Source organism: Podarcis melisellensis (genome assembly GCF_964234715.1).
Source record: "Podarcis melisellensis genome assembly, chromosome: 8".
Lineage (NCBI taxonomy): Eukaryota > Metazoa > Chordata > Lepidosauria > Squamata > Lacertidae > Podarcis > Podarcis melisellensis.
In genome coordinates this window covers 88,502,402-88,530,151 of record NC_138540.1, presented here as the reverse complement: position 1 = coordinate 88,530,151, position 27,750 = coordinate 88,502,402, and the positions used below count along the sequence as shown (strand labels likewise).

At 48.0% G+C, this 27,750-nt stretch overlaps 1 protein-coding gene across 2 annotated transcripts in view; it reads left to right on the top strand.

The window, feature by feature from the left end:
* Positions 1-27,750, top strand: part of LRFN1 (leucine rich repeat and fibronectin type III domain containing 1) — a 137,586-nt gene that overhangs the window by 77,691 nt on the left and 32,145 nt on the right. Inside the window, exon 1 of one of the 2 annotated variants that reach the window (XM_081922028.1) lies at positions 18,621-18,679. The exons of the other annotated variant lie outside the window; for it this stretch is intronic. The gene's annotated coding sequence lies outside the window, so the exon portion shown is untranslated. Of the gene's footprint in view, positions 1-18,620; positions 18,680-27,750 lie in introns of those variants that run through there. 2 annotated transcript variants of the gene reach the window in all.

Genomic DNA, 27,750 nt, shown 5'->3' with positions numbered 1-27,750 from the left:
ATAAACATATTTTCTCATCTTCTTGTGACCTCCTCGCATCTCCCGCCCCTACCTTCTATATTGAAAAATTAATCCAGCAAATTATCACCTTACTTCCATCCTTACTGTCTGATTATCAATTGAATTTAGCCAAATAATTATCCAAAAGAAAAATTGTTTTTTCTTATATTTTAACTTATCTTCCTACTTCACTTCATCAATTTTAATGGTGCCAAATTGTTTATGATCAAGCATCCTGCTTAACATTCATACAGTTTGCAATGTTTTTGCAAATAAATCTTAAATTTTTTCCAATCTTCTTCTACCGTCTCCTCTCCCAGATCTCGGATTCTGCCGATCATCTCAGCCAGTTGCATATAGTCCATCAGTTGCATCTGCCATTCTTCCAGTGTGGGTAGATCTTGAGTTTTCCAGTATTTCGCGAAAAGTATCCTTGCTGCTGTTGTAGCATACATAAAGAATGTTTGATCCTTCTTTACCACCCCTTGGCCGACAATACCCAAAAGGAAGGCCTCTGGTTTCTTAGAGAAGGTATACTTAAATACCTTTTTCAGCTCATTATATATCATTTCACAGAAGGCCCTCACTTTAGGACAAGTCCACCAGAGGTGGAAGAATGTTCCTTCATTTTCTTTACATTTCCAACACTTATTATCAGACAAGTGGTATATTTTTGCAAGTTTGACTGGGGTCATATACCATCTGTATATCATTTTCATTACATTTTCTTTCAAAGCATTACATGCAGTGAAATTCAACCCAGTGGTCCACAACCTTTCCCAGTCCTCAAACATAATGTTATGCCCAATGTCTTGTGCCCACTTTATCATGGCTGATTTTACCGTTTCATCTTGTGTGTTCCATTTTAACAGCAAGTTGTACATTCTTGAAAGTACCTTAGTTTTAGGCTCTAACAGTTCCGTTTCCAACTTCGATTTCTCCACCTGGAACCCTAACTTTTTATCAAGTTTAAAAACTTCCTTAATCTGAGCGTAATGTAACCAATCTCGCACTTTATCTCTCATTTTCTCCATACTCTGCAATTTCCAATTGTCTCCATCTTTTTCTAATATTTCCCAATACTTTGGCCATTTGGCCTCCATATTGAGTCTTTTTTGGGCCTTAGCTTCCATGGTTTCCACTCCCTTGATTATCTCAGTCACTCTCCTCTGCACATCTCCCAGCTTGTTGATGTACCCTTCTTTAAGCAGGGTGCCCAGAACTGAAACACAGGACTCCAGGTCTGACCCCTAGTACAGTGGTACCTCGGGTTAAGTACTTAATTCGTTCCGAAGGTCCGTACTTAACCTGAAACTGTTCTTAACCTGAAGCACCACTTTAGCTAATGGGGCCTCTTGCTGCCGCCACGCCGCTGGAGCACAATTTCTGTTCTCATCCTGAAGCAAAGTTCTTAACCCGAGGTACTATTTCTGGGTTACCGGAGTCTGTAACCTGAAGCGTATGTAACCCAAGCTACCACTGTATGTTTATCCCTGGAAAAGACCCTGATGTTGGGAAAGATGGAGGGCACAAGGAGAAGGGGACGACAGAGGACGAGATGGTGGGACAGTGTTCTCGAAGCTACCAGCATGAGTTTGACCAAACTGCGGGAGGCAGTGGAAGACAGGAGGGCCTGGCGTGCTCTGGTCCGGGGGGTCACGAAGAGGCGGACATGACTAAACAGCAAAATAACAACAGACCAAAAATGCCTGGGATTGGGGAAAATCACTTTGCCAAAAGATAAATGTTAAAAGTGTGCTTATGCAAAGCGTTCATGTTAAGGGGAAATTTGCCCTGAAATTTCATGAAACAGTAAAATTGGAAGGGAGGTCAAAACCCTTGCTCTGGAGGGTAGGACTCGAACCAATGGCTTCAAGTTACGAGATGGACTCAAGATCAGGAAGAACAGTAAGAGCTGTTCAACTCCCTGGGACAATGGTGGACTCTCCTTCCTTGGGGTTGGTCTGGATGAACCTCAGGGTCCCAACTCTAAGATTCTAACGCTGGAATCTTTTGCACAATGTGGGGGTCTGATCCACAACCCTGAGGTTAAGAGTCCCACACTTTACCGACTGAGCTGTCCCTTCAGCGCTGATTATTTCCCCCCCATCCTCATTTTAACGAGAAAAACACATGTCAGCTAAAATGAAAATGTGGAGGGGCTGGATTTAAAGCTGGGGAAACGGCTGCAATCGAATGGCGAGGGCTCTCTGTTTGCCAACGGGCCTCCTCTTCCGGCACAGAGCCCCGCTGCACGGCACATCTGCGAAATCCATCTCCATGGAGCCTCTCTCTCTTGGCTCCCTCTGGAGTGCTAAAGAAACCAGAGGGAGCCCGCGAGGAAGAGCCAGCGAGCCAGCCAGAAAGCTAAAAATACCCTCTGGTTTTAAAAGGGGGCAGGGGAACAGGAACCTGGCAGAGCAGAGAAGGTGGCAGGTATTTTAAAACCAGCGAGGAGGGCTTTGCGCCCACAAATCTGGAATCCGAGGCAGGAGGCAGACGGCAAGGTTTGGAGCATCCCCGGAGACGGCAAGGAGGACGAGAGGCGGAAATCAGCTTGGCGACAAGGGACCTTGCGATGGCAAAAGAACTGTGGGCTACTCACCCTGAGCTCCGTGGAGGAAAGGCAGGATAGGGATGCAGCCCTAAAAATAAATAAATAGCTCAAGGGTTCAAATCGGAGACCAGTTTACCTGCAAGCGGAGGTGATCTTAATCCACTTTAGGTATTTTAACTTTTGTATGCGTGTCCCTTTTGCTCTTAACCTGAAACACCACTTTAGCTAATCGGGCTTCCTGCTGCTGCTGCACTGCCAGAGCACGATTTCTGTTCTCATCCTGAAGCAAAGTTCTTAACCCGAAGTTTTATTTCTGGGTTTGCGGAATCTGTAACCTGAAGCATCTGTAACCTGAAGCGTCTGTAACCTGAGGTACCACTGTATCGGGAAAGCTGGTGAATGGAATGTGTTTGGGGTACATGAAACCTTTCACTTGAGAGGTAAAGGGACGCCTGACCATTAGGTCCAGTCGCGGACGACTCTGGGGTTGCAGCGCTCATCTCGCTTTACTGGCCGAGGGAGCCGGCATACAGCTTCCGGGTCATGTGGCCAGCATGACTAAGCCGCTTCTGGAGAACCAGAGCAGCGCACGGAAATGCCATTTACCTTCCCTCCCGAGTGGTACCTATTTATCTACTTGCACTTTGACGTGCTTTCAAACTGCTAGGTTGGCAGGAGCTAGGACCGAGCAATGGGAGCTCACCCCGTCACGGGGGATTTGAACCGCTGACCTTCTGATCAGCAAGTCCTAGGCTCTGTGGTTTAACCCACAGCACCACCCGCGTCCCCTTTGAGAGAGACACCACATTCAAAAAACCAAAACAAAGTCCCCTCGGAATTGTCCAGTGGTACCTTGGGTTACATACGCTTCAGGTTACAGACTCTTCAGGTTACACACTCTGCTAACCCAGAAATAGTGCTTCAGGTTCAGAACTTTGCTTCAGGTTAAGAACAAAAATCGGGCTCCCGTGGCGCGGTGGCAGCAGGAGCCCCCATTAACTAAAGTGGTGCTTCAGGTTAAGAACAGATTCAGGTTAAGAACGGCCCTCCGGAACGAATTAAGTACTTAACCTGAGGTACCACTATATATGGAAATAGAACTGCCTTCCCCCTGCTTTGTGACTTGACCAGCCACAGCACCAATCCCCAGTCTCTCCTCAATCCTATTTGCATTTTTCCACATTCCAACAACCAACAGGCCGCACAAATGAAGAAGCAAAGACTGCTGAACTTACTATAACTGGAAGGAACAGCTGAAGCCGCAGCCCAGAGGCAAAGTCCCCAGCAGAGGGATAGAGAGGCAGCGTGCCAGGAGACAGGAGGGCGAGGAGAAATCAGCTGGAAAGGGAAGCTGGGGCTGGCATGCCTCCAGCTCATCATTGCCGCTGCATGCCTATAGCTCCATGCCCACCATCTGGTGGGCATTTCGCTCGTCAGAAATAAAAGCCAACGACATTATATTATTAAAAACGCATCGGAGTCTTGGCACGACACAATTTGTCTGGTTGCAGGGAGAAAAGCGTTTCAGCGTCACTTAGTGTCTAGATGAGTTTATCACACATACACACACACACAAACACACACACAACAGAGCCAGCACCCTCTTGGTCGAGGGGAGAGAGAAACCCCCTCCTCTATGCCACAGTTGCTCAACCAAAAGTTCAGCTCCCTGGATGGGTCTCCTTAGGTGACCCTCATCCTCATCCTTGAGGTGCTGCAAATGCACCATAGTTGCCCAAACTTGCTTGGCTCTCCCAGAGACCACATAACACCGGTACTGAAAGATCTTCATTTGCTCCCAGGACGTTTCTGAGCACAATTCAAAATGTTGGTGCTGACCTTTAAAGCCCTAAACGGCCTCAGTCCAGTATACCTGAAGGAGCGTCTCCACCATCGTTCTGCCAGGACACTGAGGTCCAGCGCCAAGGCCCTTCTGGCAGTTCCCTCACTGTGAGAAGCCAGGTTACAGGGAACCAGGCAGAGGGTCTTCTCGGTAGTGGCGCCCGCCCTGTGGAATACCCTCCCTTCTGCTGCTGTCCCTTATTGATGATGTCCCTTAAATTTCCCGGGTTTCAAAGGAAGCAGCTCCTCTCCCTCCCTCCCTCCCTGCCGGCCAGGGAGGAGGGAGGCTTCAACTGTGTTGCTTGGCTGCGTTGCTCACCCAATAAGGAGTCTAAGAACGACTGGGGGGGTGGAGCTTGCATGCCTTGTGCCAATCAAATTGGCCGCATTGCCTGGGGACTCGCCTTTGCTCAGCGCTTCCCAGCGGAGAGGTGACGGTGGTTTTCCTTGCTGCATCCCCTTTGCCGGGTTGCTGCGCTGTGGGAACCACCGCTTGAGGCTTCGTTTGGCTGCTGGCTGGGCTTTCTGCCTTTGGCTCGGAGGGGCTCAGAAGTTGAACGTACCTGTGCTCTGAAAACCCCTTATTTTGGCTGCTGATCCCTTATTTTCAAGGTTGGTGGCCCCTTCTTTTCAAATCTGTAAGTTGACAGCTATGGTCCAGAAGGTCAAGGTGCAACTAGCGGGGATGTTGGGGCTGGAATGGGCCTCCAGGAATCGCGGGGGCTCCAGGAGCCGCGTCTCAAGGCAGCTCACCAACCCCTTGTGATTCTTTTTTTCTGTAAACCTCGCCACGAATAATTGCAATTAAAACATACACACAAACGCAAAGCCCTGAAGTCAGCGGAAGAATTATTAAACGTATAGCTTCTAATGGTTTAATAACTCTGGCTTTTGTCGGGCAGATTAGAGGGCAGCCCCCTTGCAGCGAAATCTCCCCCCGGCACTCCGTTCCTTTAATGAAGTGGCACATATTGAAATGTTAAGCCAGGATCCATCAGTCTTTGACTCTGTCAAGAAGTGGGAAGACTCGCGAAAGCCTGCGGGGGTTGAGGGAAGCTTTTTGCAAGCGCGGATCAGACTCGACTTCCTTGGGTTTTTTTTAACAGAGGTTGCAATGGCCATATCTCTGGGATTCTTATAGAAACAAAGCATCGGGGGGTTGGAAGGGAAGGGGGTTGGGCTGGATGACCTTTGGGGGTCCCTTCCGACTCTCCAATTCCATGACAGTTCAAAGGCAAGCCCCTTCTTCCCCTGCACTTCTTCGTCCCCCCCGCCAATATCCTGGCAGTCCCTCCCCTCTCATTGATTCCACCCCCAACTCGCTCCTTTTTTAATAATAATTTTTATTAACAATTTTGACATAACAAATTATTTCAGCTATTGTATTTCCCCCCATTTCCTCCCCCCCCCCATATCCCCCCCACGACTTCCCTCAGTTCCTCTTTCTGGTTTATTAACACATATTGTTCTCTGCATGTTATAAAAATGTAAAAAATCTCTAGGCTATCTATCTATTACAAAGGTAAAGGTAAAGGGACCCCTGACCATTAGGTCCAGTCTTGGCCGACTCTGGGGTTGCGGCGCTCATCTCACTTTATTGGCCGAGGGAACCGGCGTACAGCTTCCGGGTCATGTGGCCAGCATGACTAAGCCACTTCTGGCAAACCAGAGCAGCGCACGGAAACGCCATTTACCTTCCCGCCGGAGCGGTACCTATTTATCTACTTGCACTGGTGTGCTTTTGAACTGCTAGGTTGGCAAGAGCTGGGACAGAGCATTGGGAGCTCACTCAGTCGCAGGGATTCGAACCGCCGACCTTCTGATCGGCAAGTCCTAGGCTCTGTGGTTTAACCCACAGCGCCACCCGCATCCCTGATGTTAACCAGTAGTCTATGTTTATTCAAAACTTGCCAAGGAGTCCAGCTCATTTTGTTGATTCTTTAGATATTTTGTAAAAGGTTCCCACTCTTCTTTAAAGTCACAGCTCTCCTCGTCATGTAGTTTGTGGGTCAATTTCGCCAATTCCGCATAGTCCATCAATTTCTCTTGCCACTGTTCTTCGGTCGAGATTTCTTCATTCTTCCACGCTAAGACTCTTGCCGCCGTTGTCGCATACATAAATATATTCTTCATTTTCCTTGGCAGATCTTTCCCTACAATCCCTAACAAAAAAAGCCTTTTTTTTTTTTTACAAATGTTAATCTCACCCCCAGCTCGCTCCAACCATCTTCCTTCTCTGCTCTCGTACATCTGTGTGGAAGGTTTATTCCGATTTGCAGCTAAGTTCCTCTTCCAAGATCTCCAAATGGCAACATTCCCATCTTGCAAGTCTCCGAGGGGAAGAGTTATATATAGATGTTTTTAACAGCTCTTTTGATAGGTCTCCCAACCCCCCCACGAAAAAAGGGCAAGGGAGGGGGAGAACCACACATTTCACTCCTTTTTAAAACACACATGCACACTCTCACTTTTTTTCTCCTTAAAAAAGAAATACTATTTAGAGTCAGGGTGTGTGGAAACCCCATGCAGATTTATTAAGAACACAAGCTGCTACTGCTTTAGTTGGAGCCAGAACACTGGTCCACTTAGATCAGTGCTGACGGCTCTGGCTGGCAGCTGCTCTCAAAGGCATCAGGGAGCCTTGATGGCATTTTACCATCATACTGTGGAGAGTGTATTAACTTACGGTGTCTGTGTGTGGTTTGGGAGCTGCACGGTCAGGGAAAAAACAATGCTGTCCAGGGTTGTAAAGACTGCGGAGAGAATAATTGGGTGCACTCTTCCCACCTTGGATCAAATCTATGCTTCCATAAAGGTGTTGACCTTTAAAGCCCTAAATGGCCTCGGTCCAGTATATCTGAAGGAGCGTCTCCACCCCCATTGTTCTGCCCAGACACTGAGGTCCAGCTGAGGGCCTTCTGGCGGTTCCCTCCCTGTGAGAAGCCAAGTTACAAGGAACCAGGCAGAGGGCCTTCTCGGTGGTGGCACCCGCCCTGTGGAATGCCCTCCCTTCAAATGTCAAAGAAATAAACAACCATCTGATGTTTAGAAGACATCTGAAGGCAGCCCTGTTTAGGGAAGCTTTTAATATTTGATGCATTACTGTATTTTAATGTTTTGTTGGAAGCCCCCCAGAGTGCCTGGGGAAACCCAGCCAGATGGGCGGGGTACAAATAATAATAATAATAATAATAATAATAATAATAATAATAATAATAATAATTATTATTATTATTATTATTATTATTATTATTCCAGGTGTCATAAGAAAGCTGCAGAGATAGCGCAGGATAGTGCGCACCCTGGAAATGATCTCTTTCAGCGTCTGCCTTCTGGAAGAAGGTCCAGGGTTATAAAGACTAGGACTAGCCACCTGAGAAACAGTTTCTATCCAAATGAGATTTTGGTTTTAAACGCAGTGTAAGGTGGTCTCTGTGGGAGTATATTGTATTTAATTATGGGGTATCAGAGTTTTTATAGGGATGCGGGTGGCGCTGTGGGTTAAACCACAGAGCCTAGGACTTGCCGATCAGAAGGTCGGCGGCTCGAATCCCCGTGACGGGGAGAGCTCCCGTTGCTCGGTCCCTGCTCCTGCCAACCTAGCAGTTCAAAAGCATGTCAAAGTGCAAGTAGATAAATAGGTACTGCTCTGGTGGGAAGGTAAATGGCGTTTCCGTGCGCTGCTCTGGTTCGCCAGAAGCTGCTTAGTCCTGCTGGCCACATGACCCGGAAGCTGTATGCCGGCTCCTTGGCCAATAAAGCGAGATGAGCGCTGCAACCCCAGAGTCAGCCATGACTGGACCTAATGGTCAGGGGTCCCTTTACCTTTATCAAAGTTTAAAGGGGGTTAACTAGGCTGGGATAGCTGGCTTGTTGGTTATTGAATGTCTGGTGGAGATTTTTTCAATTTCGTTGTTCCGGATGGGACAATGACAATAAAGATTATTGTACTGAGAGACCTTTACCAACCATTCCAAGAGAAAGATCGTAGAGTCATAGGACTGTACAGCTGGAAGGGACCCCTGGGGTCATCTAGTCCAACCCGCTGCAATGCGAGAATCTCAACTAAAGCATCCATGACAGTTGGCCATGCGACCGCTGCTTAAAAACCTCCAAGGAAGAAGTATCAACAACCTCCCAAGGCTTGTTCTTCCTGATGTTTAAGTCAAAATCTCCTGTTCTTGTAACATGAATCGATTGGTTCAGGCCCTACCTTCCAAAGCATGAGAAAACATTCTTGTTCCTTCTTCCATGTGACAGCCCTTGAGATATTAGAATATGGCTATTATATCTCCTCTCAATCTCTTTCCCCCCCAAGGTAAACAAACCCAAATTCTTCAACCATTTCCAGACCCTTGATCATCTTGGTCACAATCCTTTGCACATTTTCCAGTTTGTCAGTCTCCTTCTTAAATTGTGGTGTTCAGAACTGGATACAGGACTCCATGTGTGGTTTGAAGAGGGCAGAATAGAACGGAACTATTATTTCCTTTGATCTGGACATTATGTTTCTATGGATGCATTCTAGAATAGCATTAGCCTTTTTTGCTGCTGCATCACACTGTTGACTCATGTTCAGCTTTTCACATGTTAAGCTTTTCACAAGATCCTTTTCACATGTACTGCTAGTAAGACAGGTGTAAGAAACGAAAATCTGCCCTTATTCCCTTATAGGGGAACACAAGAGCCCTTATAGAGTCCTTTGCAGGTTCTCCATCGGTCGGAGAAAATAACAGAGGCCAACCAGAGAATATTGAGAAGCAGAGCAGCTAGTAAGCCTGATCTTTATTGATCTGTTGCAACAGGGTGCTCCTCTCACACACAGGAGAAGGAGGAGGAACCCAGAACCCAGGTGTGCCCACCCTTATATAGACACTTTAAATTGCCCGCCTTGGAGTCCAAGACCACCCCCCAGCTACATCATACTTATATCACAGAAAGGAGTGTAGCGCAAGACCACCCCCAGACACATCATACCTACATCATAGAAAGGGGTGGTCTACAGCAGAAATCTGAGTGCGTTGTTTATCTCGTCTGACAGGTGACCTGTTAATGCTCACTTGATTGGATACCCTGGGGAGCCTGGCCAGTCTTTTGTAATGATAAATCCTTAGTTCCTGAGCCAGGTCACAGGCTCACCCTATTCATACACAGACATACCCTTAAGACAGGAATTGTGAAGGAAAAGACAATGGGGAGGCTTTACGATTTTCCTTTGACTTTGCAGAGAAAACATTTGCTCAGTTTGGGAGCCAAAATGGCTTCATGGCTATTTTCCTGAGCTGCTTCAGACATGTGGTTTATATATTTATGTACATGTTTGCTTGGTACATTTATGAACATTTTATATATATATATATATATATATATATATATATATATATATATATATATATATATGTTGCTTTCGTAGATTTTCACGGGTACAGGAATGCAGGTTTTGGTGTCCTCGGGTGTCTTCCCGTGTAAAAGTTGGGGTGTCTAGGCGACGTTTCGACGAGGTCTCACTCGTCATCTTCAGGCTGGTGCTTTCGGCTTCTTGTTACTGGAACAGAGCAGGATCTCAGTGTTTGAGTTCCTATAAATACTGTTGAGGGGGTGTGGTGTATAGCCTCCAATGTTCTGGGCAGAGAGGAAGTTCCCAGGCTAGTGTGCCTTTTCTTCTTTTGTTCCTTAATTACTTGAGGGATATCTTGAGTGATTTCTTGAGTGATATCCTGAGTACCACTTAGGTGGGTCATTAGGTGTGGATTAGTTGCTAAAGTCTTTGTGTCTTGACCTCTTGAACTTTGTGAAGAGTTTTTCTGAGAAGATGGCTGTACTGCACTTAGTTGTGCTCTGGCTTGGCTTCGTGTATAGGGGCGAGCTGTGGTTTTGTGGCCTGTGTCAGCCAGATCTGTGTAGGGATTGCAGGGGGGTGCAGCATCCGGAGGTGCCACCATGGTTTGGCTACTGGATGGTGTCTGTAATTTGTCTGTGGAGAGGGTCTGGGTTTGGGTCTGGTGTGGTTGATTGGTGATGGCGTTCTGTGTGCCTCTGGATCTGGTGTCAGTTTTTGTGGGGAGGGCTAATTTCCAGATGTCTGGCAAGCGGGATGTGTCGTCACGCTTGTTCATGTTGTGAGGGTGTTTCTCTATCTCGATGGCTTCCATGATTATTCTCTTGTGGTGATGTTCCATGTTAAAGAGCAATTTGGAATCTGCAAAATTAATTTCGTGTCCTGTTTCTTTCATGTGTTGGAAAAGAGAGGAAGTTTTTTCTTCTTTTTTGACGGCATTCTTGTGTTCTGCGATACGTGCATTTATTCGTCTGTTTGTTTGTCCAATGTACGTGGCTGGGCAGACTTTGCAGGGTATTTCATAGACCCCTTGGTTTTCCAACTGGATTTTATCCTTGGGGTTTCTGAGGATATTGGTTATTTTTTGGTTGGTGCAAAAGGCTGTTTTGATATTGTGTTTATGGAGGATTTTGCTAATTTTATCTGTAGTGCCCTTGATATAAGGAAGGAGGGCCATGCCCTTGTTTTCTTCTGTGTCTTGGTTTTTGGGGGGTGTTTCTTTTTGGATTAGCTTCGTAACCCTGTTTTGCTGGTATCCATTGGCAATTAACACATTTGAGAGATTCTGTAACTCAGTTGTCAAGTGGTCTTTGTCAGCCAGGCGTTTGGTTCTGGAGATGAGAGTCTTGGCTACGGAGTTTATTTGTGCAGGGTGGTGGTGTGATTGTGCATGTAAGTAGCGGTTGGTGTGTGTTTTTTTCCGGTAGATAGTGTGTCCTAGGGAGCCATCAGGTTTTTTGTAGATTAGGACGTCAAGGAAGGGAAGTTGGTTGTTGGCTTCTATTTCCATAGTGAATTGTATTTTGGGGTGTAGGCTGTTGAGATGTGTGAGGAAGCTATCCAGTTTTTCCTTCCCGTGTGGCCAAATTACAAAGGTGTCGTCAACATATCTGAGCCAAAGTTTGGGTTTGTGTTCTGACTTGTCTAAAGCATTGGTTTCAAAGTGTTCCATGTACAGGTTTGCGATGACCACACTAGCCTGGGAACTTCCTCTCTGCCCAGAACATTGGAGGCTATACACCACACCCCCTCAACAGTATTTATAGGAACTCAAACACTGAGATCCTGCTCTGTTCCAGTAACAAGAAGCCGAAAGCACCAGCCTGAAGATGACGAGTGAGACCTCGTCGAAACGTCGCCTAGACACCCCAACTTTTACACGGGAAGACACCCGAGGACACCAAAACCTGCATTCCTGTACCCGTGAAAATCTACGAAAGCAAATATCTCACCTCTACGGGGAGGAAACCTTCCAGCTGACAAGAACCTACGAGAAACTAGAAGTCCGAAGAGCCACCATCTTATGTGATCTCTTGTTCCTACGCAACTGCCGAGACAACAACTTAATTCCCACATGCTTCCAACTTAAATTCCATTCTAAAACCCCAGCTACCGAAAGGATCCTGAAACGAACTGAACTATCCCTAATCAGAAACGAACTACACAAGAAAAGATACCTACTAAACCAAACCAACAAAGATCTGCTCACTCTTCACCTCAAACTCTGTAACAAAATCCACCCTGCACTCTGGGACAAATGCAAACAACTAGCCGTCTGGAGAGCTGAAACGGAGACCTCACATAAGACAGACACACACACCAACAAACTCCACAAACTAGAGAAACGCCAGAAGCCCAGCCACCCTCCACAACAACCCATGAAACAAACAGTACATAACATATCAGACAGGATCCTCACCACAACTGAAACCAAAGTACTCTCCAAAGGTTTCAACTTTGCAGTCGCCCCGAGACGCATCCCCACGGAAAACATCATATGCGGAGTCGAAGCTAGCCTAACCAAAATCAACCCAGATGAAGCCAATAAAATCAGACTTGAAGTCACCAACATCCTCTGCTCCAGCAAACCACCCAGAAGCAATTTACACAAAGAAGAACAGAAAGCACTCACCAACCTGAGGAAAGACAACAACATAATCATTCTCCCAGCAGACAAAGGTAATGCCACTGTTGTGATGAACACATCGGACTACCAAGCAAAACTATCAAATCTACTCCAAGATCCTACCTACCAACCTATAAAAACAGATCCCACCACCTATCTGGAAAAAACCACCAAATCCAAAATAAAAGCCTCTCCTATCAGTGAAGAAATCCAGCTAAGAATCATCCCCAGAGAAAAATCATCCAGATGCCCCAAACTCTACGGCCTCCCCAAGATACACAAAGAAGGAACACCACTCAGACCAATAGTCAGCTCCATAGGCTCACCTCTACAAAATCTCGCTAAATTTCTCGCCAAGCAACTTCAGCCCTATGCAGAATCCATCTCTTCACACGTTCCAAACTCCTTCCAGTTCATAGAAACAATAAAGAAGCAAAACCTACATCCTAATGACCTACTTGTGAGCTTCGATGTTGTATCTCTCTTCACACAAGTGCCCATTAATGAAGCCTTGACAGCCATTCAAAACAAATACAATCCCCCCGAATACATCTTGGACCTGACCAACCACTGCCTAACCAACACGTACTTCATCCACAATGGACAAAGATACAAACAGATAGAAGGAGCACCTATGGGATCACCCCTCTCACCGGTCATCGCAAACCTGTACATGGAACACTTTGAAACCAATGCTTTAGACAAGTCAGAACACAAACCCAAACTTTGGCTCAGATATGTTGACGACACCTTTGTAATTTGGCCACACGGGAAGGAAAAACTGGATAGCTTCCTCACACATCTCAACAGCCTACACCCCAAAATACAATTCACTATGGAAATAGAAGCCAACAACCAACTTCCCTTCCTTGACGTCCTAATCTACAAAAAACCTGATGGCTCCCTAGGACACACTATCTACCGGAAAAAAACACACACCAACCGCTACTTACATGCACAATCACACCACCACCCTGCACAAATAAACTCCGTAGCCAAGACTCTCATCTCCAGAACCAAACGCCTGGCTGACAAAGACCACTTGACAACTGAGTTACAGAATCTCTCAAATGTGTTAATTGCCAATGGATACCAGCAAAACAGGGTTACGAAGCTAATCCAAAAAGAAACACCCCCCAAAAACCAAGACACAGAAGAAAACAAGGGCATGGCCCTCCTTCCTTATATCAAGGGCACTACAGATAAAATTAGCAAAATCCTCCATAAACACAATATCAAAACAGCCTTTTGCACCAACCAAAAATTAGCCAATATCCTCAGAAACCCCAAGGATAAAATCCAGTTGGAAAACCAAGGGGTCTATGAAATACCCTGCAAAGTCTGCCCAGCCACGTACATTGGACAAACAAACAGACGAATAAATGCACGTATCGCAGAACACAAGAATGCCGTCAAAAAAGAAGAAAAAACTTCCTCTCTTTTCCAACACATGAAAGAAACAGGACACGAAATTAATTTTGCAGATTCCAAATTGCTCTTTAACATGGAACATCACCACAAGAGAATAATCATGGAAGCCATCGAGATAGAGAAACACCCTCACAACATGAACAAGCGTGACGACACATCCCGCTTGCCAGACATCTGGAAATTAGCCCTCCCCACAAAAACTGACACCAGATCCAGAGGCACACAGAACGCTATCACCAATCAACCACACCAGACCCAAACCCAGACCCTCTCCACAGATAAATTACAGACACCATCCAGTAGCCAAACCATGGTGGCACCTCCGGATGCTGCACCCCCCTACAATCCCTACACAGATCTGGCTGACACAGGCCACAAAACCACAGCTCGCCCCTATACACGAAGCCAAGCCAGAGCACAACTAAGTGCAGTACAGCCATCTTCTCAGAAAAACTCTTCACAAAGTTCAAGAGGTCAAGACACAAAGACTTTAGCAACTAATCCACACCTAATGACCCACCTAAGTGGTACTCAGGATATCACTCAAGAAATCACTCAAGATATCCCTCAAGTAATTAAGGAACAAAAGAAGAAAAGGCACACTAGCCTGGGAACTTCCTCTCTGCCCAGAACATTGGAGGCTATACACCACACCCCCTCAACAGTATTTATAGGAACTCAAACACTGAGATCCTGCTCTGTTCCAGTAACAAGAAGCCGAAAGCACCAGCCTGAAGATGACGAGTGAGACCTCGTCGAAACGTCGCCTAGACACCCCAACTTTTACACGGGAAGACACCCGAGGACACCAAAACCTGCATTCCTGTACCCGTGAAAATCTACGAAAGCATATATATATATATATATATATATATATATATATATATATATATATATATATAACCTTATTTTTTTTATTTCACCTGCATCTTATTTTTGTGCATCTGGTGCTTCCTGGAATTATTTTTGTTAATTTGAGCCCTGCTCTCCAATCTGTGAAGGTCATCTTGAATCCCGATTCTGTCTTCTGCGACATCGGCTACCATCCCAGTATCCAAAGCCACTGAGAGGGTGAGGAGAATTCACAGGGACACCTTTTCCCAGGTGGAATCTATGCATTAATTCTTTTTTTAAAAACTGCTGTAAAAATCCTTTTATATAAAGTTTTTAATACAGTATATATATTGAATTTGCTATTAGCTTGTCAGCGCCATCTAGTGCCACATTTGTATAATGCTCTTAAAACGTGATATTTGCAGATGTATAGCTGAGTCCCCAAGTCTCTCTCCTGAGTTCTAGCACTGCGAGGCAGAAAAACTGTTCCCTACCACTCACTCCTTAACGTGTATCATTTTATACAGTCCTCTCCTGCAGTGTCTTCCTTGACTTTTCTCCAAACTAGTAAAGGTAAAGGGACCCCTGACCATTAGGTCCAGTCGTGACCGATTCTGGGGTTGCGGTGCTCATCTCGCTTTACTGGCCAAGGGAGCCGGCGTACAGCTTCTGGGTCATGTGGCCAGCATGACTAAGCCGCTTCTGGCGAACCAGAGCAGCGCACGGAAACGCTGTTTACCTTCCCGCCGGAGCAGTACCTATTTATCTACTTGCACTTTGACGTGCTTTCGAACTGCTAGGTTGGCAGGAGCAGGGACCGAGCAACGGGAGCTCACCCCATCGCGGGGATTCGAACTGCCAACCTTCTGATTCGCAGGCCCTAGGCTCTGTGGTTTAACCCACAGCGCCACCCGCATCCCTCTAAAAACTCTCCAAACTAAAAAGTCTCCAAACTAAAAAGTCCCAAATGCTGCAACCATTCCCCCAAAGGCCTCTAGCTGTCCCCTGTCGGGAACAGGACACTGGGGCAACAGAGGCCTTTGCGCTGAGCCTGCAGGGCTCTTCTTATGCATGTGAACCGGGTTGCAGTTCCCTTTCGGCCTCAAACCCTAATTCTCCAACGAGATGATGATGATGATGATTACCTCACAAGGCTGTCGTAAGGATGACTCAGCCAAAACCTGCGAACCATCTTGAGCACTGTCTATAAATAAAGCTGGGGATGCTAATTATTATTAGTTTCCAGGCTCCGCTGCTTCTCCAAAGCCCCTGCTCTCGTCTGGCACCTGCTCTGCACTTCTGACACCACTGATACTTACGCAACATCTGGGCCCCTCTGGGAACTAGTCTCACAGCTGTGCCAGGCGAGGGGAGGCGATTTGGGCTCCAGGCCTTCAAGGCTGCCTCAGAGAAGCATTGAGTTGGAAGGGATCCCAGGGGTCATCTAGTCCAACCCGCTGCAATGCAGGAATCGCACTGCACAAGGGTCCATCATCCATGCAGGAGATTCTGGGTTCAAACCCCAGCACCTCCCAGCATCAGGTGGGAGATGCTCCTGTCTGAAATTCAGGAGAGCCGCTGCCAGTCAGTGTTGACAATGCTGGCCTAGGAACACAGGAAGAAGCTGCGTTATACAGAGGCAGGCCTTGGGTCTGGCGGGATCAGGGTTGCCTTGATATAAGAAAATCCTTGGGCTCACGTGGATTGTCAAACAAAGACACCAGCCAGGAATGTAGTTGTTGTTTAGTCGTTTAGTCATGTCCGCCTCTTTGTGACACCCTGGACCAGAGCACGCCAGGCACTCCTGTCTTCCACTGCCTCCCACAGTTTGGTCAGACTCATGCTGGTAGCTTTGAGAACACTGTCCCACCATCCCATCCTCTGTTGTCCCCTTCTCCTTGCGCCCTCCATCTTTCCCAACATCAGGGTCTTTTCCAAGGAGTCTTCTCTTCTCAGGAGGTGGCCAAAGTATTGGAGCCTCAGCTTCAGGATCTGTCCTTCCAGTGAGCACTCAGGACTGATTTCCTTAAGAATGGATAAGTTTGATCTTCTTGCAGTCCATGGGACTCCCAAGAGTCTCCTCCCTGTAAGGACAGATCCTGAAGTTGAGGCTCCAAGACTTTGGCCACCTCATGAGAAGAGAAGACTCTCTGGAAAAGACCCTGATGTTGGGAAAGATGGAGGGCACAAGGAGAAGGGGACGACGGAGGACGAGATGGTGGGACAGTGTTCTCGAAGCCACGAACATGAGTTTGACCAAACTGCGGGAGGCAGTGGAAGACTGGCGTGCCTGGCGTGCTCTGGTCCAGGGGGTCACGAAGACTCAGACATGACTAAATAACTAAACAACAACAACAGTCTACACTGACTGGCAGCATCTCTCCAGGATGGCATCATCTCCTGGTCCCTATACCCTTTCCCCTCATTCAGAATCTAGGAAGCTGCTTTAGTGGTGCACTGGGTCAGTGTGTCTGGCTGTTAACCAGAACGTTGGTGAGTCGAGCCCACCCAGAGACAGTTGTGGAATTGCAAAGAGTAGACTAGATGACTCACGAGGTCCCTTCCACCTCTACAATTCTATGATTCTGTGATACCTTTATAGGAATTCTAAGGTCTTATATATGAAAAATAAATGTTCACAAATGTACAAGGCAAGCACATTCATAAGTATATAAACTACGTGTCTGAAATAGTACAGGAGAGCAACCCTGAAGCCATTTTGACCTTCCCAAATTGACCTCAAATATTTCTCTGCAAGGAGGAAGGAAATAGGAAAAGCTTTCCAATTGTCTTTGGACTACAGGGGCTTACACTAGGGTTACCAAACAGTCCCCGGATTTGAATATCTGTCCCTGGACAAATTCCGTCCCCGGAATGTCCCCAGATTTGCAAATCTGTCCCTGGGGAACGTGGCAGCGGCAGCCTCAGAAGCCCTAAGCCATCCTGATAGCGCAGTTGGCTCTGGCTGGCTTCAGGAGCTGCTGGCTGCCGTGGCGCCCACTATTTTTCCTCGCCGGAAAACCCCGTATGATGTGTCTTGTGCGCAACACATCATATGAGGACTTCCGGTGAGGAAAAATGGCGGGCGCCACGGCAGCGGGCAGCGAGCAGCTCTACAAATATTTCACAAGTCTACAACAAGAATAATTCTGGGCGGCTCCCAACAGAATATTTAAAACACGATAAAAGATCAAACATCCACAGGGATTTTTCACAGGGCAGGCACCATTACAGAGAAGGCTCTCTGCCTGGTTCCCTCTAACCTCGCTTCTCACAGGGAAGGAACCACCAGAAGGCCCTCGGGCAGAACGATGGGGGTGGAGACACTCCTTCAGGTCTACTGGGCCTTTGAGGCCATTGAGGGCTTGAAAGGTCAGCACCAACACTTTGAATTGTGCTTGGAAACGTACTGGGAGCCAAGGTAGGTCTTTCAGGACTGGTGTTATGCGGCCGCTCCCAGTCCCCAGTCTAGCTGCCGCATTCTGGATTAGTTGCAGTTTAATCTAAAGTTTGTGCAAGAAACTCAGGGTGAATGCTCAGTAAGCATAAGAAAATCCGAAGAGACGGATGGATCAGGCCATTTATCTGGTCCTTCAAACCCAGCAGAAGAATGCACTTTCTGAATTAGGCCTCCTTCTCTCTCCTGCATCGCTTTAAGCTGTTGGCTCAAGTAAATTCAATTGTCTCGCCTTGTTCAAAGTTGCGCAGACGGATATTCTCAACTCATGTTTACTTTTAGACATGACGGTTATTTGCAATTGTAATTATTCATAGGGCACGTTGGAACTGGGATATATAGCGACAATCATTTGATATGCTGGGAGCTGCTCTGAGCACAGGCTTCTGGGAGATTGGAATGCAAACACAGAGATGAATGGCTGGCAGAGTCTGATTCTCTGAACATCAGAGGAGCCCTGGCGGATCGGGCCGAAAGGAGGACTCGAGTCCATCATCCTGCTCTCGCGGTGGCCAACCAGATACCCCAGGAGCCCAGGACCTGGGTGAAACATCCCTCTCCATATCAGCCAGTCCCAGCAACAGGTCTTCAGAGGTACACTGCTTTCGACAATGGAGGTAGACTATAGCCATTGTGCGTAGTTGCCCCTGAGATCTACTGCATCTCCTGTTAATTCCTCATTCCATCTAGGCCATTGCAGTCAGCAAGGCTGACGGACAGAGGATCAAGGGTCCAAAAACCAAGCCTGATGAGGAATGGTTGAAGGAGCTGGGTATGTTTAGCCTGGAGGAGACTGAAAGCCATCATCTAATATCTGAAAGGCTGTCCCTTGGAGGATGGAGCAAGCTTGTTTTCTCCTGCTCTGGAAGGGAGGACCTGAACCAAGGTAGAAGCCCCTAGATCTTACCCTTGGACTACTGCAATGCGCTCTACGTGGGGCTACCTTTGAAGGTGACCAGGAAACTACAACTAATCCAGAATGCGGCAGCTAGACTGGTGACTGGGAGCGGCCGCCGAGACCACATAACACCAGTCCTGAAAGACCTACATTGGCTCCCAGGACATTTCAGGGCACAATTCCAAGTGTTGGTGCTGACCTTTAAAGCTCCAAATGGCCTCAAAGGCCCAGTAGACCTGAAGGAGTGTCTCCACCCCCATCATTCAGCCCAGACGCTAAGGTCCAGAGCCGAGGGCCTTCTGGCGGTTCCCTCCCTGTGAGAAGCGAGGTTACAGGGAACCAGGCAGAGGGCCTTCTCATGAAGAGCCTACGTATTGTGGAACCTCCAGGCCCAGAAGCAGTCTATCTCGGCGCCTAGATTATTTGGCCACTGTGGGAAAAGGGTGCTGGACTAGATGAACCCTTGGCCCAGGTTCTTCTTATGTACTTAAGGAACCTCCAGGTCCAGAGGCAGTCTATCTATAGAGTCCTAGGTTCTTTGGGGTGTTTGTGTTGGGGAAAAAGGCCACCACCTTCCCAAGACACTCTCTCCGATGGTCACTCTCTGGCTGTAAATCTTCCTCAGTCCCAAGAGACCGGTGATAAGCGACCCCTCCCTCCTGAGAGGAGCACACTCATCTTCAAGCATCTCATAGCAGAAGAGTCAATCAGTAGCTCTAAACTACTTTATTTACAGTCTATATACAAAGAAACCATCAGCATGTCTGTGCTCTCTCAGCAGCAGTTCAGAATCATAGCTGTCAACTTATAGATTTGAAAATAAAGGACCAGCAGCCTCAAAAATAAGGGACCAGCAGCCAAAATAAAGGATTTTCCAAGCACAGGTACGTTCAACTTCTGAGCCCCTCTGAGCCAAAGGCAGAAAGCCCAGCCAACAACCAAACGAAGCCTCAAGCGGTGGTTCCCACAGCGCAGCAACCCGGCAAAGGGGACGCAGCAAGGAAAACCACCGTCACCTCTCCGTTGGGAAGCGCTGAGCAAAGGCGAGTCCCCAGGCAATGCGGCCGATTTGATCGGCACAAGGCATGCAAGCTCCACCTCCCAGTCGTTCTTAGACTCCTTATTGGGTGAGCAACACAGCCAAGCAACACATTGGAGCCTCCCTCCTCCCTGGCCGGCAGGGAGGGAGGGAGAGAAGCTGCTTCCTTTGAAACCCCGGAAATTTAAGGGACATCATCAATAAGGGACAGCAGCAGGAGACGGCCCTGGGATAAGGGACTTTCCTGCCAAATAAGGGAAGGTTGACAGCTATGTACAGAACAGCATCACACACAGAAGTGAAACCAAACTCTCCAACAACACTCCAACAGTACTGAGACTTCCTGTCTCACACACTCAGACACTCAAATGATATAAACAACCATAGTGCTACTACTGAACAGCACGGGTGGATAAAAACCCCCCATTGCCCTCCCCAACCGAAGCCGGGCTCAGAGCAGATAACAACAGTAAAAGTAACACAGCATTCTAAAATCAATTCATTCTAAAATCAATTCAGAATCAAATTAATGGCAACCATTGGGCTAGAGTTCTGTGAAGAATTACAAAAGGAGGGGGTCAGACTTCGCCTTGGCCAAAGGCCTGGTGGAACAGCTCTGTCTTGCAGGCCCTGCAGAAAGATGTCAAGTCCCGCGGGGCCCTGGTCTCTTGTGACATAGCATTCCACCAAGTCGGGGCCAGTACTGAAAAGGCCCTGGCCCTAGTTGAGACCAATCTAACCTCCTTGAGGCCCAGGACCTCCAAGATGTTTTTGTTTGAAGACCGTAAGGTCCTCCGTGGGGCATACCAGGAGAGGCGGTCCCGTAGGTACGAGGGTCCTAGGCCGTATAGTGCTTTAAAGGTTCAAACCAGCACCTTGAACCTGATCCTGTACTCCACTGGGAGCCAGTGCAGCTGGTATAGCACTGGATGAAGGTGATCCCACGGCGAGGACGGACCCCGTAAGGAATCTCGCTGCGGCATTCTGCACCCGCTAGAGTTTCTGGGTTAGTCTCAAGGGCAGCCCCACATAGAGTGAGTTACAGTAATCCAGTCTGGAGGTGACCGTCACGTGGATCACAGTGGCTAGGTCAGGGCGAGAGAGGCAAGGAGCCAACTGCTTAGCTTGGCAGAGATGAAAAAACGCCGTCTTTGTTATAGCTACGCCTGATCCAGCAAGCCGCTTGCCCCAGTTCCCAGATGGAAGGCCAGGTACACAAAGCCTCGCTCTCAACACGCAGGAGCCTAGCTCCAGCCATCCCACCCACCGCCAGGCAGGGGGGCTGTGGGGAGGGAAAGGCTGCCTTTTGCGGCATCTACGGAGGGCTCCCCGGAGACCTGCGTCAGCACTCTGTGGTCTGTCTCCTCCGATCTCCATCTGGAGGGAGAGATTCGAGGCATCTTCGTGAAGGTCACGGCAGAGTAGTAGGGGAGCCATAATGGTGGGTGGGGCAGGGATAGGTCCTTAAGCCTCCTCTCCATCCCTGAAAGCTCAGGGAAGGGTGAAAACGGACCCTCGCCTTGCCAACAGGGTGATCATTCCAGACCTTCAACGTGTCCCTCTTTTCTGGTGCGTCCCTAATTTAGAGAAGCCGTCCCGGTTTCCAATTTGATCCCGGAATGTCCCGCTTTTCCTTAGGACGCCCCTATTTTCACTGGAGGGTATAGAGTTATCTGAGCTATTTGAAGGAAATCTCCTGTAGGGAAGTTTAAAAAAATATATTCATGTTTTATTATGTTTTTATATATGTCAGAAGCTGCCCAGAGTGGCTGGGTTAAAAAAGTAAAAATATGATTATGGAATGGGACACCCCGATTTTCATCGGGGAAATGTCGGAGGGGATGTCGTTCAGATGGCAATAAGGGGGGTTATGATACCTTTGCCCCATCTCAGCGGAGGCAGCTTAAAGGCAACTGCGTCAATCATGGCATGCGATTTTGTGGTCCACTTCATCAGATGCATGTATCCCGAGTTAACTTGGGGTTGTTGTTGTTGTTTATTCATTTAGTCATGTCTGCCTCTTCGTGACCCCCTGGACCAGAGCACGCCAGGCACTCCTGTCTTCCACCGCCTCCCGCAGTTTGGTCAAACTCATGCTGGTAGCTTCAAGAACACTGTCCAGCCATCTCGTCCTCCGTCGTCCCCTTCTCCTTGCGCCCTCCATCTTTCCCAACATCAGGGTCTTTTCCAGGGAGTCTTCTCTTCTCCTGAGGTGTCCAAAGTATTGGAACCTCAGATTCAGGATCTGTCCTTCCAGTGAGCACTCAGGGCTAATTTCCTTAAGAATGGATGCGTTTGATTTTCTTGCAGTCCATGGGACTCTCAAGAGTCTCCTCCAGCACCAGAATTCAAAAGCATCAATTCTTTGGCGATCAGCTTTCTTTATGGTCCAGCTCTCCCATACATCACTACTGGGAAAACCATAGCTTTAACTATACGAATTTCGTGACTATGAAAATACAATGGTCTGTTAAACATTAAAAGCTTCCCTAAACAGGGCTGCCTTCAGATGTTTTCTAAAAGTCTGGTAGTTGTTTATCTCTTTGTCATCTGGTGGAAGGGCGTTCCACAGAGTGGGGGCCACCACCAAGAAGGCCCTCTGCCTAGTTCCCTGTAACTTGGCTTCTCACAGGGAGGGAACCGCCAGAAGGCCCTCGGAGCTGGACCTCAGTGTCCGGGTAGAACGATGGGGGTGGAGACGCTCCTTCAGGTCTACTGGGCCTTTGAGGCCGTTTAGGTCTTTCAGAACTGCTGTTATGTGCTGCGTACACAGCAGCAGGACAGTCCCAGGCCTGCCAGCTCTCCTCCCCCTCAGGTACCTTGTTCGAATCCTGAACCTTGCTGAGCATTGGGCCAGACATGCCCAGAGGAGGAGCTCAAGCCCCTCTCGTCGAGTGAGAGGCTAAAGGGGGAAGGAAGGAAGTCGTGGTCACTTTCAGCAACTTAATCCGCTGGATTAAGATGAATTAGGAAGAAGTTTAAAGAATATTTGAAAAAAAATGTTAATATTTAACTCTTAGAATAGCTTTGGAAGTGGATATAGGCTGTAGAGTTAGAAGTAGAGGATAGTGTATTTTAAAATAATATTACCTGTAAGGGATAAAATGTCAAGATTTTTATGGTAAAAGTAAGTGTGATTTTTAAACAATGGTTAAAAATTATGATATATGTAAACTGCTAAAGGTGAGGTAAAATGAAAATCAGATGGGGGGGACTTGGGGAAGCTCACCTAACAATGTTTAGGGTAAGATAAAAATTTGTTTGTATTGTCTGCTTTTCTGTTTAAAAAGGTAAAGGGACCCCTGACCATTAGGTCCAGTCGTGACTGACTCTGGGGTTGCAGCGCTCATCTCGCCTTATTGGCCGAGGGAGCCGGCGTACAGCTTCCGGGTCATGTGGCCAGCAGGACTAAGCCGCTTCTGGCAAACCAGAGCAGCGCACGGAAACACCGTTTACCTTCCCGCCACAGCGGTACCTATTTATCTACTTGCACTTTGATGTGCTTTCGAACTGCTAGGTTGGCAGGAGCTGGGACCGAGCAATGGGAGCTCACCCCATTGCGGGGATTCGAACTGCCAACCTTCTGATCGGCAAGTCCTAGGCTCTGTGGTTTAACCCACAGCGCCACCCGAGTCCCTACTTTTCTGTTTATTTGTGTTATAAAATGAATTTTTAAAAATTGGAGGGGGGGAGACGAACCAAGGGACTCTGCTGTGTTATTTTCTATTAATAAAAATATCCTTGCATTCTGTCCCTGCCCTGTGAATGACCTGGCCTTGCTTGACAGCTACTTGACATTTTGGGAGCCCCTCCTTCCTGAAATCCTGCCAGCCCGTGCAGACAGCACTGAGCTAGATGGAGCAAGGGGCTGACCCACTTTAAGGCAGATTCCTACATTCCTCTTTTCGCGTTCTTATGTCTGCTTTGCCTGAAGGGTCAAAATGTCTTGGGGCGGCCGCACCTTGCCCCCTTCTCCTGGGCACCATTCTGTGGTCTAAGCTCCCGCCGAGCGGAGTGGGACTTGCTTCCGAGTAAAGGCACGTTCTGTTCGCTTGCAACTTCCGAGCAAATTGATTAGCGCTGCAGACTCGGTACATGGCTCCCGGGGGACGATTCGGCTGCTAGCTGGCTCGGGTTATTCTGCTGCCGTCGGCAAAATAACCAGCGGTTCTCCCCCACTTCATCTCCCCACCCCACCAGATCATGTTTCTGCTGTGGAACGTAGCACGTTCCTTTTCTCATAAAGGACTTCCCACTAGCAGACGAAGGAGCGGAAGGAACGGGCTGGAGCTTCGTTCACCGCTTAGCAGGAAGGGACAGGATCAGGCCAACAGCCCATCTGGTCCGTCGCCCTGTTCTCACAGCGGCCCAATGCATCCACAGGAGCTACGAGTCGAGATAGACTGCTCTTGGAGCTGGAGGCAATAGCTGTCAACTGTCCCTTATCTGGCGGGAAACTCCCTTATCCCAGCGCTGTTTCCTGCTGCTGTCCCTTACGGATGATGTCCCTTAAATTTCCCGGGTTTCACGCTCGCCCGGCTCGGGAGGGAAGCAGCGGTTCGGGGTCCTCCGCTGCGCGAGAGAGTGCGTTCACGAGCTGGCATGTCCCCGTCTCTCCCTTTTCCCCCTCAGGGGTGCGTCGTGAGGAGACGGGTTGTGGCGGCCGGGCAGGCAGCACCTCTCTTGCGAGACTTCTGCTGCGCTGCCAGTGGAAGCCAGAGGCAACAGCGACAGAGGCGGCCTGAGGGAGGAGGAAGAGGAGGGGATGGGGAGAGACGCAGAAGGGCGGCACTTCAGCGGCTGCCACGGCGCAGCAACCGCCTCATGCCGGGCTCGCGGGCGGCGTGGGCGAGAATCTCCCTCTCACCCTCCCTCTCGGGCAGGGAAGGATTGATGGAACTCCTCGCGCCAGGACGACGGCAGCCCCGACGTGCTGCTTAGCATCCCCTCCATCCAGTACAGCATCTTAATGTAGTGATTTCCACCTCTGCATCCCTTTCATAACTCTATTTTTATAAATCATTTGTCCATCCATAGTTCAATTTTTTCTGTCACTCCTACCAATGTATGCAACTCTTGACAATAGCTTTTCAACTAAATTATAAACTTTCCCCATTCTTTATGAAAGAGGTCCTCTTCCTGGTTTCTAATTCTGCCTATAAGCTTTGCCATCTCGATGTCATTCATCAGTTTTGTCTGCCACTCTTCTTTGGTGGGAGTTGTAGACCCTTAGGTTCATCTAGTCCAACCCCCTGCAAAACACAGTCAGTGGCAGCCAAAGCAGCATGGCTCCATCAGTGCCAGATTTCTGTATGAGCTAAGCCAAAATCCCTTATTTTCGAGGCTGCTGGTCCCTTATTTTCAAATCTGTAAGTTGACAGCTATGGTTGGAGACTCCATAAAAACATCGGGAAAGCTTGGATCAATAGTGGACTGGGTGAGAGCTAACAGACCGAAGCTCAATCCAGATCAGACCGAGGTTACCTAAACTGGACGGATGGGGGCTGTCTGCTCTTGGTGGGGTTATGCTCTCTCTGAACAGCAGTCTTAGGGGGTCCTTCTTGGTCTTTTGAGACTCAGGTGGCCTCAGTAGCACAGAGCGCCTTCCATCAACTTTGCCTGGTGGCCCAGCTACACCATAATAGTAATAATAATAATAATTTTATTTATTATTCTCTCTGTGCTCCTTTCAGTGCTCATTCCTCCTCTGGTCAGAAAGTGTGAATTAGGTAGGTCCACCTTGAATGCAAACAGGATCAAATTCCTCCCCCCTATTCCCGAGGAGACCTCCCGCTACTCTGCTCTCTCTGTGCCGTTGCGAACGTTGCGGGTACTTTCAAGCATAGCTCATAGAACTGTTTCGTCTCCTGCACTAATCTTGTTCTGAATTGGTGAATACTGCAGTCATTTTTTTTTTAAGCCCTGAACAATTTGGCACCATTTTACCTGTGAAGTCGCTTTGATCGGTGGAATTGGCACCATTACTGGTGCCACATAATTGTGGCATTTGTCTGTCTCGGAAAACAGTGGAGGAGTGCATCTTTGGGGGAGAGGTCAAGCTGTTGGGACAGTTGCAGCTGAGACTGATATGGGAGAGACATGTTTTGCTGCAGTCGGGGCAGAGAAAGGCGTCTGCAGATGCACCATGGCATTTCTTCTCTCTGCCCTCCTCCCAGCGGTCATTCCTTGACAGGTCACAGCTGTTGGATGCACAACCTGTCTGTCTGTCTGTCTCCAGGCACAGTGGTCACCTACAAGGGTTTCCCGGACGCTGAGGTCCAGTGCCGAGGGCCTTCTGGCGGTTCCCTCATTGCGAGAAGCAAAGCTACAGGGAACCAGGCAGAGGGCCTTCTCGGTAGTGGCGCCCGCCCTGTGGAACGCCCTCCCATCAGATGTCAAAGCGATAAACATCTACCTGACATTCAGAAGACATCTGAAGGCAGCCCTGTTCAGGGAAGTTTTTAATATGTGACATTTTAGTGTATCTTTCATCTTTGTTGGAAGCCGCCCAGAGTGGCTGGGGAGACCCAGCCAGATGGGCGGGGTACAAATAATAAATTATTATTATTATTATTATTATTATTATTATTATTATTATTATTATTATTATTCCCACAGGGTTGACGTTCCCAGCCTTCCTGTCATGTTGGCAGACATCTAGGTAGGTTGGTTGGTAGGTAGGTAGGTAGGTAGGTAGGTAGGTAGGTAGGTAGACAGAGAGACAGATGAGAATCGAAACTGAGTTTAAGTGACATCCGCCTCCACCTTCTGCTCTGAAAAAAATGACAGGAGTTTTGAGTGTGGGATGCTCAGAGTGGTTTAATTTGCTGAAGCTCAGCGATGCTGCGCTTCCCTCCATGCTCAGGCCATGCAGCATTCATGCGTCCAGCCTTTGCTAACGTCGCTGGATCTCTCAGCATCTCTGTAGCAATTATTGATAAGTCTGGCTGGCTGTGCCTCTCAGGACTGAAATGATTACTCTGGTCAAAATGGCCGATTTGTGGTTTCAGAAAGGCGTGGGCAAGTCGGTTGCACATTTACCTGCGTACTGGGTACAGCCTTCTGGGGGCTTTTTTTTGCAGTCGATGATATGGATTATATTGCAGGATCTGCTCGCTGTCATCTATTCTACCTGCCCCGGTGCTTTTGGAAGCGGCTTCCTCCACGATACAGATCTCTATCGATTAATCTGTTCATTTTCATACAATGTATACGCCGCTTGGTTGTTTTAAAAAGCCGCTTGCAAAGAGAATAAACCTAAAATTATCAGTGAAAGCAACTGCCATATTTTTCGCTATATAAGACGCACCAGACCATAAGACGCACCTAGTTTTTGGAGGAGGAAAACAAGAAAAAAAATATTCTGAATCTCAGAAGCCAGAACAGCAAGAAGGATCGCTGCGCAGTGAAAGCAGCAATCCCTCTTGCTGTTCTGGCTTCTGGGATAGCTGCGCAGCCTGCATTCGCTCCATAAGATGCACACACATTTCCCCTTACTTTTTAGGAGGGAAAAAGTGAGTCTTATAGAAAAAAAAGTGCTGCATTCACCAGTATTGGTTGACTGGGCATTTATGGCACAGTATTGGTTGACTGGGCATTTATGGCACAGCTGTCAACCGTCCCTTATTTGGCGGGAAAGTCCCTTATCCCAGCGCCATGTCCCACTGCTGTCCCTTATTGATGATGTCCCTTAAATTTCCCGGGTTTCAAAGGAAGCAGCTCCTCTCC